The 7,978-nt window shown below is 38.6% G+C and overlaps 1 pseudogene across 1 annotated transcript; it reads right to left on the bottom strand.

Moving 5' to 3' along the window:
* Window positions 1-1,734: 1,734 nt before the first annotated feature.
* LOC307113631 (ubiquitin-conjugating enzyme E2 D3-like) lies at window positions 1,735-2,092 on the bottom strand (annotated as a pseudogene). The gene has a single exon. The product of its transcript is annotated as a ubiquitin-conjugating enzyme E2 D3-like (transcript).
* Between the last annotated feature and the right edge of the window lie 5,886 nt (window positions 2,093-7,978).

The following is a 7,978-nucleotide window of genomic DNA, read 5'->3' as shown; positions in this document are numbered from 1 at the left end:
TTTTTTTTAGAGAGAGAGGAAAGGAGAGGGGAAAGGGAGAGAGAAATAGAAACATTGATGAGAGAGAAACATTGATCACCACCCACTGGGGATTGAGCCAGCAACCCCAACATGTGCCTTGACCAGGAATTGAACCTGCGACTCCTTGGTGCATGAGTGGATGCTCAACCACTGGGCCATACCATCTGGGCTGTTATGTCTTCTTGGTAGATTGACTCTCTCATTATTATGTAGCATCCTTCTCTGTATCTGGTAATTTTCTTTTCTCTAGAAGATCACTTCATCTGATATTAGTATAGCTAAGCAGCTTTCTTTTGATTGGTGTTTCCATTGTATATATATTTGCTACTGTATTAGTTTATTTAAAATGAGTGTCATGTAGATAGCATATAATAGGGTCATTACAAAATTTATTCTGATGAGTTCTGTTTTAATTGATGTATTTAAACCCTTTATATTTAATGAAATTTTTGATATGTTAGGATTTAAGTCAAGTGTTTTACTTTATTTGTTTTCTTTGTTTTATGTTTCTCTTTTTCCCCTTTTCTACCTTACCTGTGGGTTACTTGAACATTTTTCTGTGTTACATTTTGCTCTACTTTAGTGTTTTTAGTATATATCTTTATAGAATTTATTTTGGTTTATGCAACTTTATTAAAGAAAATCAAATCAATTACTAGTAGAGCTATAAGTTAATCACTCACTTATTGACAACTTGCATCATTTATTCAGTGCTATATTAAACAGTTTATTGGAAGATAGATTAACTAATAGCTCTAAGCCTCCTAACAATTTAAGTAAAAAATTTCAAAACATTTGAGACCCTAGTTTGGAATACAAAGTGTGTTTGACTTCCAATTTCCATTCTCTGTAGAACAAGAACAGGTCATTCCTTTAGTGACATGCACAAAATACATCACATTTTCTGTTCTGTTGATGCTATAAATTCAATACCAATTCTCCAGCCACATCGGTTATGAGCATAAAGTATACCGTGGAACCTCAGATCTCTAACAGTGAAAGGCTTAAACAAGAATGGATGCTGCTAGAATAATGCTGCTTCCTTTGATGGGACAACAGAGCATCCATCTTCTTCCCCCTGATGATTTTCTCAGCATGTTAGAGCAGTGAGGAATGGTTTTAGTATCATAACTGAGTTAGAGTGAAGACATTGGCCACCTAATACACATGCTCCATTTAAAAGAAAATTCTGACTCTTGGGCAACTGTTCTCTGATAACTACTTTACAGTTTCTAAAAGCAGTTATTTTCCAAAGTAGGAAGAAGTTAAGTCTTCTCAGATGAGCATGTGGATGAATGGAGGGAGATAAAAAAATTAATTTAAAATAGGAATAGGTGAGGAGAGCAGCTGGAAAGGAAATAAAAAACAAACAGTAATTCAAAGTTTATTCCAGCTATAACACAGGCTATTCTCATTTACTAATTAATTAATTAATTTATTTTTTGTTAATCCTCTAATCCTCACCTGAGGATATTGTTTTCCTTTTTTTTTTTTTTTTAGATAGAGAATGGAAGGGAGAGAGAGGGAGAGAAATATTGATGCAAGATAAACACATCAACTGGTTGCCTCCTGCATATACCTGACTGGGCTGGGGCTCGAGCCTGCAACCGACCTACATGCCCTTGACTAGAATCAAACCCACGACCCTTCAGGCTGACGTTCTTACCACCGATATAAACCAGCTAGGGTGGTTATTCTTATTTTGAAGTAGCATCACATGGCATACTTCTGAGTCCATTCCCAAGATATTCTGTCATACTTATTTCTGTCTGTTTTACAGATCCTTGGTGATCTCTGGTTACTAGGGGTCATCTGGGTTTGGATTACATAGCAGTGAACAAATAGAAGAACTTTAGAAATAGTTAAAGCAGGAGACCACTGTGATCTTAGAATATTGAGACAAATGCTGCCATTACTGTTGATATTTGGATGATAAATTCTTGTAAATTCAACCTTACTAGCAGATGGTTTGAGGGAGTAAGTCTGTAGGAAAATGAATTGTCAAAAAGAAAACACTGCCATTATATCGGCTGTCATTAGGTCCCATAACTGTGGTTTGCCAATGGGACATTAGAATTTTTGAAAATAGTTTTCTCAGTGGTTGCCCTAGAGATGACCTTATATTATCTTCTAAAGACAGACTAATTTATATGCCTGAAGTTCAAGTCAGATATTCCAAATCTCCTTTACCTTTTCCTGCCCTCCTACTGAATTATGGGGAGAGAAAAGCACACATTATTAATACTTGTAAGTATTCTCAAGTAAATGTGTAAATTGTATGCTTGAGTATGTATTTTAAATTACAAAAATAAAATGTTGATAAATATTGGAATTTCTTACCATTACCTGCTATCACCCTTTTTATGTGCTTTATTTTTGCTATTGATCTACACATGAAATTATATAGAGATTCTTTTTATTTTAGAAACAGGATTTTTTTTATTTGATTAATTTCCAGTGTTCGAGAGCCTGATCACTGTGTGTTTATTGACCAAATTTTAGAAACCATGACAGCTCAGGAAACAGAATTTATTTCTTCCAAATAATCTATTTACAGTCAGAAGAAACCTCTCTTGAATTGTGTTGTAATTATTTATTTGCTTTTTAAAATATTATTGCCATCTAGTTCTCCCTGTTTTGCCTGATTTTGAACTTTATATAAGTGGAAATATCTATTTATATTCTTTTGTATCTTGCCGCTTTTGCTTAATATTATTGTGAAATTCATTCATGGGGTTTTAGGGTAGATATATGTTAACAGAACAATAAAAAAATACTCGAATAGAGATTTCAAAAAGGAGGACATTTAAATGGCCAAAATTATATTAAAAGTGCACAACCTCATTAGTAATCAGAAACATGCAAATAAAATAAAAAACCACTAAACAATACCACCATTTACCTGCCAGACTTGAAAAACATTAGAAATGTGACATTTTTTTTGTTGGTGAAAAGGAATAGCAGTAAGGATTGCAGGTGGGTGCAAAATTTATAGTGCAACCATTTTTGAAAACCCCCTGGCACAATGTGGGGGAAGACCTCAGCAGTTCCTCCCTTGCCTGTGTAACATAGAAACTCCGAGGCACATGTGAATCAGGACTCCTGTCAGTAATATTTACAGTTCGATTATTCACAGTTGCTCCAAACTGGAAAGAACTGGATAAATCAATTGTAGTAGATTCACAAAATAGAATGCTATATACAGCAACAAAAATGAGCACAGTGACATTCACTTTATATTTCTCCATTTTGTCAGTTATGGACTATGGCTAGTGAAATTTTGGGAGTTTCCTCCTTCAACTAACATAATCTATAGGAATGCTCCATTTCTCATGTTGAAAACAGTTCACCATATTTATTTATTTACTAGAGGCCCAGTACACAAAATTGGTGCACGGGTAGGGTCCCTAGTGGTTGCCGACTGCCGGCTAGGGCCTCCCTTCTGCAGCTGCTGGCTGCCCGCCATGGCCTTCTTTCATTCCACGCCGCCCCCTGGTGGTCAGCACACATCAAACTCCCGGTCGGTTGAACTCCTGAGGGGACACTTTACATATTAGGATTTTATATATATAGATTTTGAGGTAGTATCACATGGCATACTTCTGAGTCCATTCCCAAAAAAGTCTGTTGTACTTACCTCTTTTTTAAAAAAATTTCTCTATTTTTTTGTTAATCCTCACGCAAGAATATTTTTCCATTGATTTTTAGAAAGAGCAGAAAGGAGAGGGAGAGACACAGAGAGAGAAACATTGATGTGAGAGAGAGAGACACATGGATTCGTTGCCTCCTGCAGGGGCCCCTACTGTGGTGGGGGATTTAGCCTGCAATTGAGTTACATGCCCTTGACTAGAATCAAACCCAGAACCATCAGTCCTCAGACTGACACTCTAACCACTTAGCCAAACCAGCTAAGGCTATGCTCATTTTTTATTCAAATAAAATCTAAATGACTTGCTTCATATTTTTTTCCAGCTCAAAGAACAAAGCAAAGTTTAAAATTGTGGTGCTCTCAACAGGTCATCCCAGTGTGTTCCTACCTGTCACACAGCATGGTCTCTGACTTTTGAAAAAAGCTCTTTGGGAATTTCAGAGAGCAAAATGCTGCAGAGATCAAGGTAGCAGACAGAGTTCAACTGAAAGGGAAAATATTATTTGTTGTTTATTTTGAGAACCTATATCTGGGAACATTTGAAAATAAATTGTTCAAAAATTTGTGATTGGGCTTAGAAGCTGATGAATGAATTTTGCAATCTTCGAGTCTTTTTTTTTTAAAATATAATTGAATGTTTTTTGTTTTGTTTGTTTTTTTTAAGTATATTTTATTGATTTTTTACAGAGAGGAAGAGAGAGTTAGAAACATCGATCAGCTGCCTCTTGCACAGCCCCTACTGGGGATGTGCCCGCAACCAAGGTACATGCCCTTGACCGGAATCGAACCTGGGACCCTTGAGTCTGCAGGCTGACGCTCTATCCACTGAGCCAAACCGGTTTCGGCAATCTTCGAGTCTTTTTATTTTTACTTTTTTAAGTCCATGAAGGATTAAGGAGGAATGGGGAAAAGGTGAGCGCTCCTCCCAGTTCTGGCGGAGCACTAGGCATTCTACATCTAGTTTAGACTTAGGAGATTTCATTCCAAGCTTTTGGAAAGTGATCTGATATTTGCTCACAGCTCCCTTTAGCATCAGTTTACAACTGCTCGAGCAGCAGTTTGTGTTTTCAGGGGGTGATTCTGTGTAACTAGGCACTGCAGGTCTGGCAAAGCCTGGACAGTGCTCTGTAAGTCAGCTCTAACCTATCAGCTGTGGGATAGCAATAGCAGCCATTTACTCACCTGACTTTGATAGCATTTCCTAAGTTTTCCAGCCATACATGCCAGACTTAAATGGCAGCAGACCAGGATTTTATGCATATTGGAGACATTCAATTATATTTCCAAGGGAGAATTTGGCATTCAAATCCAAGCTTCCTTTTGCCTCCAGGTATAATAGAAAAGCACTGTAGTGCAGAATAGATGTGTCAAGGTGTCTTCCGGAGAGGAGGAAACCCAGGCTATTAAATGAAGATCATAGAAATGTCTGCTAGGATACACCCCAAAGACTGTCTGCCTGGTCTTATTTCCTCTACTTTGGTTGATCCAAGATCCAACCCACAGCCTGCTGGACTGAGGCATCTGTAGCTAATCTGGCTCCAGTTAGTGCTCTGCTTCTGGATTGGAGCGTTTAACCTCAATTTACCAAGCGTGATCCTGATCCCTGTGGATAAGCCTCCTGCCGTCTGGACCACAGCTACATAAATTCTGAGTGCTTGGCTGTATTGCATTAGCGGCCTGGTCAGCTACCAGGTCTTCAGTTTTCCCACCTGTAAAATGAAAGAATTAGACTAAATGGTTCTTACATCTAGATTGATTAGCTTTGACCTGAGCTTGTCTTTTGACAAGATGCCTTTGCCTTCCAAGATAGATTTTTGCATTCGGGGTGGAAACTGTTAGCTTAGCAAAATATCCTAAATTACAAAATACCCTAATCTTCTGCCTATTCCTAGCTAGACATCGTCATTTCCTGAGGATCCAGCAAGCCGTGTACTAGTGTCAGTCCTGAATATCCACAAAGGCAGCTAACAAGGAAAATTATTTATAATGTTACTTTGTAATAATTTTAAGATCAGGAGTTCTTAACTTAGGCCCAGGGGACTCCAGAAATGTGTGTGTGTGTGTGTGTGTGTGTGTGTGTGTGTGTGTGTGTGTGTATGCCAGTGCCTGCCTCCTCATTTTCTTCATGAAAGAGGGTCCAATGCTTTTACCAGTTTCTTTACTCAAAGACCCGAGAACCTCTGATTTGAGGTGTATCTTGCATAATAAGAAAAGCATACATTTGGGAAAAATTTCTAAATGTAGTCAATGCACTGTACATTGGACATATGGATTTATGTGTTAAGCAAACATCTTCCTATTTTTTTCCCTTGTAAAACTCCAATAGACGAATTTTAATGCAGGACATCACAAGCAAACACCTCCATGATTGCACTTATTTCCCTTCAGTGTTGGTTTCTATCTCCTTTCCTTTCCCTCTCCCTGCCTTCCTCACATCTTTCTTTCTCTCCCTCACTATTTCTTTGATCTTCTTTCTTCTCTTCTTCTGCCCCTCTCCCGCCCCCCCTCCAGTTTTCTTCTCTACCTCTTTTTGTCAAATAGTTTTAGGGTAGAAATGACAACTTCATTACAATTTATTCGCAACTCCCAAGTCACTTCCTAGCATGTAGTAGTTCCTAAAAAAATTATTGCGTGAACATATGAACAAAGCATCCAGAACTGAGATTGTTCTTATTATTTCAACTGTAAGGCAGTCAGGTTGGATCTGGGAAAGTGTGGAAAGTATTCCTCAGGAAGAGTTCTGGGTCATCGGTGGATCAGAAAGGTACGATTTGCTGAAAGTGATGCATCTTCTCAAGTACAAGCAAGACCCCAGGGTTTTGAGATGTCTGTTGTGGTAGCCAGTTTCCAAGGTGGCCTCCAGCGATCCCTGACTGGTATTCACACCCTTTTGTAGTCTTCTCATTGTACCAGGGTTGGTCTGTGTGACCAGTGGCCTATGGTAGAAATGATGGTGTGCCACTTCCAAGATTAAGTTATAAAAAACAGTACAGTCTCCCTCCCTCCCTCACTCCCTTCCTCCCTTCCTCCCTCCCGCCCCCTGACCACTACTTGCTCTGGGGAAAGCCATGCTATGAGCAGCTCTATAGACCCACAGGAGGAAGCATCCCCTAAACAGCCATGTGAATGAGGTGGGATCCTCTAGACTCAGTCAAGCCTTAGATTATGTAGCTGATACCTGAGAGACGCTGAGCCCAAATCACCCAACTAAGCCATTCCTAGATTACTGACCACCAGAAACGGTAAAATTATCAACATTTGTTCTTCTAAATTGCCAAGTTTGGAGTAGTCTGTTACGTAACAATAGATAACTAGTACAGTTGTTGGGTGACACCTCTGGGTGGTGGTAGACAGAGTTAATGAGTTGACATTAGCTAATAAGCTTTTACTTTCTGTTTTGCTGATTTATACACAGGCTGGGGCAGTCACAGCTCTGACAGTTAGATTATGTCCTTGGGGAAATAATTTTTCTCTTTGGAATTCCTGTTTATCATACGTATAGTGAAGAAATTGACATCCCAGCACTGTATAATTTTTCTGTATGAAACTGAGTTCTATAACTCCTAATGAGGCCAGAGTCATCTTGTTTCTAAGAAGAACATTTCTTTTCCTCTATTTAACCACAGATATGTTAACTTTCCCACTAACATAGAATGTACTCATTTACAATCTAAGGAAGTTATGCTCCTCAAAGTCAGGCCTGTCTTGTGCACTCCTATAGCTCCTCTTTTAGTACCGTTATTGATATATGCCCAGTTTAGTAAGTATATGTTGAGAATCTGAATTGCTGGAGAAGAGGAGCATCTTCTTTCATGGGTATTACATCCATTGACATTGACTTTGGGACTTGAGGCAGGTGAATGTGCTCTGAGAACTTCGGCTTGGGAGTCCAATAAATTTTGCTGGTATTTTTGACAGGCAGAATCATCCTGCTTAGAACAAAGGGTGAAGATTAGAAGCAGGGTGAGGGGAGGGATTAAAACTAGGAAGATCAGCCCTGGCTGATGTGGCTGTTTTTTGATCATCGTCCTGTGCACCAAAAGGTCTCTGGTTCAATTTCTGGTCAGGGCCACATACTCACGTTTGGTCCCCAGATGACATGTGTGTGATGTTTCTCTCTTTCTCTCTCCCTCTTTCCCTCCCTTTAAAAATACACCAATAAAAACATATTAAAAATACACAAAAAACTAGGTTGGTCATACCCTATTGTGAGTTTGTTACCATCCTGTATCATCTTTGAGTCTTTATCCAATTTATATCAATATCTTTACCTATATCTGTATCTGAGTCTATATTTATTCATGGACA

Source organism: Cnephaeus nilssonii, assembly GCF_951640355.1.
Source record: "Cnephaeus nilssonii genome assembly, chromosome: 17".
NCBI classification, from domain to species: Eukaryota; Metazoa; Chordata; class Mammalia; order Chiroptera; family Vespertilionidae; genus Cnephaeus; species Cnephaeus nilssonii.
Note: the sequence above shows the minus strand (reverse complement) of the source record. Positions and strands in the feature narration are given on the sequence as shown.